General features: G+C 32.4%; 1 non-coding gene across 1 annotated transcript; it reads right to left on the bottom strand.

Annotated features, from left to right (window-relative positions):
• Window positions 1–3,121: 3,121 nt before the first annotated feature.
• LOC139845889 (small nucleolar RNA R71) lies at window positions 3,122–3,228 on the bottom strand. Its single transcript, XR_011758643.1, has one exon. It is a non-coding gene; the product is annotated as a small nucleolar RNA R71 (small nucleolar RNA).
• Between the last annotated feature and the right edge of the window lie 1,220 nt (window positions 3,229–4,448).

Raw genomic sequence — 4,448 nt, 5'->3', positions numbered from 1 at the left:
CTTCTAACTTGACTTTTAAAATCAACTAAACACATGTTCTATATCTATATGATATGCTAACTTAATGATTTAAAACCTGGAAACACGAAAAACACCGTAAAACCGGATTTACGCCGTCGTAGTAACACCGCGGGCTGTTTTGGGTTAGTTAATTAAAAACTATGATAAACTTTGATTTAAAAGTTGTTATTCTGAGAAAATGATTTTTATTATGAGCATGAAACTATATCCAAAAATTATGGTTAAACTCAAAGTGGAAGTATGTTTTCTAAAATGGTCATCTAGACGTCGTTCTTTCGACTGAAATGACTACCTTTACAAAAACGACTTGTAACTTATTTTTCCGACTAGAAACCTATACTTTTCTGTTTAGATTCATAAAATAGAGTTCAATATGAAACCATAGCAATTTGATTCACTCAAAACGGATTTAAAATGAAGAAGTTATGGGTAAAACAAGATTGGATAATTTTTCTCATTTTAGCTACGTGAAAATTGGTAACAAATCTATTCCAACCATAACTTAATCAACTTGTATTGTATATTATGTAATCTTGAGATACCATAGACACGTATACAATGTTTCGACCTATCATGTCGACACATCTATATATATTTCGGAACAACCATAGACACTCTATATGTGAATGTTGGAGTTAGCTATACAGGGTTGAGGTTGATTCCAAAATATATATAGTTTGAGTTGTGATCAATACTGAGATACGTATACACTGGGTCGTGGATTGATTCAAGATAATATTTATCGATTTATTTCTGTACATCTAACTGTGGACAACTAGTTGTAGGTTACTAACGAGGACAGCTGACTTAATAAACTTAAAACATCAAAATATATTAAAAGTGTTGTAAATATATTTTGAACATACTTTGATATATATGTATATATTGTTATAGGTTCGTGAATCAACCAGTGGCCAAGTCTTACTTCCCGATGAAGTAAAAATCTGTGAATGTGAGTTATAGTCCCACTTTTAAAATCTAATATTTTTGGGATGAGAATACATGCAGGTTTTATAAATGATTTACAAAATAGACACAAGTACGTGAAACTACATTCTATGGTTGAATTATCGAAATCGAATATGCCCCTTTTTATTAAGTCTGGTAATCTAAGAATTAGGGAACAGACACCCTAATTGACGCGAATCCTAAAGATAGATCTATTGGGCCTAACAAACCCCATCCAAAGTACCGGATGCTTTAGTACTTCGAAATTTATATCATATCCGAAGGGTGTCCCGGAATGATGGGGATATTCTTATATATGCATCTTGTTATTGTCGGTTACCAGGTGTTCACCATATGAATGATTTTTATCTCTATGTATGGGATGTGTATTGAAATATGAAATCTTGTGGTCTATTGTTACGATTTGATATATATAGGTTAAACCTATAACTCACCAACATTTTTGTTGACGTTTTAAGCATGTTTATTCTCAGGTGATTATTAAGAGCTTCCGCTGTCGCATACTTAAATAAGGACAAGATTTGGAGTCCATGCTTGTATGATATTGTGTAAAAACTGCATTCAAGAAACTGATTTCGATGTAACATATTTGTATTGTAAACCATTATGTAATGGTCGTGTGTAAACAGGATATTTTAGATTATCATTATTTGATAATCTACGTAAAGCTTTTTAAACCTTTATTTATGAAATAAAGGTTATGGTTTGTTTTAAAAAGGAATGCAGTCTTTGAAAAACGTCTCATATAGAGGTCAAAACCTCGCAACGAAATCAATTAATATGGAACGTTTTTAATCAATAAGAACGGGACATTTCATAACCGCACTCGCGGAGGTCAATCTGACAGGTCAAACCTCAGACGCATTAATTACAAAATTAGGGTTAAATTTAAATTATTATTAATTAAAATTAGGGTTTGATTTATTATAATTAGTTTTAGTTTTATTTTAATTTGTATTTTTAAGTTATATTTAGTTTTAATAAATTATATAAATTAATAGTTTTATAAAATAAATAATATAAAAATAATATTTTTATAAAAATTGTACTTTTTACAACTTTTAGTTTATTTTTATATTTTGTTCCTTTTTATTTGTTTTTAGCGTAATATTTGTATTTTTCGCTCGTATTTAGTTTTAATTCATAGTTTTAGCCATAGTTATTTTTATTTCTAGATTTTTAGGCTTTGCCGTAAAATCCCTTAAGTGCTTTTTCTTTAGACTAAGATTTAAGTGCTTTAGAATTTTGCTACGCCTTTTTAAGTTTTAGTACCTTTTTAAGATATTGCCATTTGGGATATAGAATTCCTTGTAAGCTTTAATATTTTTAGACGCAACTTTTAATTCTTAGTTTTTAGTTCATTTTTAAGTTTCAACGCGCTACTTTCTTATTTTTATTTTTCGACGCCTTTTACCTATGTATCAATTATCACTCCAATTAGTAATCTCAATTTTTCTTTCTTTTTAAAAACTAATAGGATATTCAGTGAATGCACCGAGCAAAACGTTCACCACCTTTTGTACGTTCACCACCTGTAACTCGATCAAGACATTTAGCAAATATTGTCGCCATTGATTTTTCTTTAGAATCGTCATCCAGTCGACCAAGTACTCCAATTCAAATTTCCGATAATCATTTTTTGAACCCGACCTCACAATTGAGAATACCAATCATTCAAACAGAGATTGTTGAGGAACCAACTATTAAATCAGAATCCTCTAGTGATTCAGATTCAACAAATTCAATCATGGAAAATCTGGAACCTCTAAGTATGGAAGACCGAATGAGAGCTAAATGCACTAGCCAAGGTCATGCAATTACTCTTCCAGACATTAATGCGCCAGATTATGAAATCAAAGGACAAATTCTACATATGGTGACTAATAAATGCCAATTTAGTGGTGCGCCGAAGGAAGATCCAAATGAACATCTTCGTACCTTTAATAGGATCTGTACTTTATTTAAAATCCGAGAAGTTGAAGATGAACAGATATATCTCATGTTATTTCCCTGGACTTTAAAGGGAGAAGCCAAAGATTGGTTGGAATCGTTACCTGAAGGGGCGATTGATACATGGGACGTTTTAGTTGAAAAATTTCTTAAACAATTCTTTCCGGCATCTAAAGCCGTAAGACTTCAAGGAGAAATTGTTACATTCACACAAAAACCAAATGAAACTCTATATGAGGCATGGAAAAGATTTGGTAAGTTATTAAGAGGATGTCCGCAACATGGTTTAGACACCTGTTAAATAGTACAAATATTCTACCAAGGATGCGACATCACTACAAGGAAAGACATCGACATAGCAGATGGTGGTTCTATTATGAAGAAAATAGAAACTGATGTTTATAAAATTATTGATAACACTGCTTCCCACTCACATGAGTGGCACCAAGAAAAAGATATCGTTAGATCATCTAAAGCAGCAAGAGCCGATTCTAGCCATGACTTAGATTCCATTTCCGCAAAGATAGATGCTGATATCGTTAGATCATCTAAAGCAGCTAGAGCCGATTCTAGCCATGACTTAGATTCCATTTCCGCAAAGATAGATGCTGTCGAGAGACAAATGGAAAAGATGACTAAAGATATCCACTCAATACGAATTAGTTGTGAGCTGTGTGGAGGACCACATTTGACAAAAGATTATCTCAGTATTGAACTAACAATGGAACAAAGAGAGAATGTTTCATACATAAACCAAAGGCCTGGAAATAATTATCAGAATAATTATCAACCGCCAAGACCGATTCACAATCAAAACCAGAATTATAACCGAAATGTTCCATACAACAACCAACAAGGTCCTAGTAATCAACAAGTATCCAATAATACTTACAATCAGCAAAGACCTAATTTTCAAAACAAACCACCACAAATCGATGATAAAAAGCCGAATTTAGAAGATATGATGACGAAGCTAGTTGAATTTCAAACACAGTTTTTCACATCTCAGAAACAAACCAATGAACAAAATGCTCAAGCATTTAGAAATCAACAAGCTTCTATTCAAAATCCGAAACAAGAAGTAAGTAACCTAGCAAGATTAATAGGTGAAAGAAAACTGGGAAGTTTACCTAGTGATACAAATGCTAACCCCCGGAATGAAACAGCTAAAGCCATTACCACAAGAAGTGGTATTACACTTAAACCACCTGAAATACCTGTAATTTCTGATGAAGCTGTTCCTACTCCACAAGATCCACAACCTGAACAAGATAAGGAAAAAGAACCGGTAGTTGAAAAGGTTAATGAAGATAACACAGTTAAGGCAAAACCTTATGTTAAACAATACCAACCACCACTTCCTTACCCGAGTAAAATGAGAAAAGAGAGACTTGAAGCCGAGCAATCCAAATTCTTGGATATGTTCAAACAAATAAATGTAAATCTTCCTTTCATTGATGTAATTTCAGGAATGCCTAGATATGCTAAATTTCTGAAAGATCTAATCA

Source organism: Rutidosis leptorrhynchoides, chromosome 4, assembly GCF_046630445.1.
Source record: "Rutidosis leptorrhynchoides isolate AG116_Rl617_1_P2 chromosome 4, CSIRO_AGI_Rlap_v1, whole genome shotgun sequence".
Classification (NCBI taxonomy): Eukaryota; Viridiplantae; Streptophyta; class Magnoliopsida; order Asterales; family Asteraceae; genus Rutidosis; species Rutidosis leptorrhynchoides.
The sequence above is the reverse complement of the archived record's forward strand: the minus strand, read 5'-3'. Positions and strand labels throughout refer to the sequence as shown.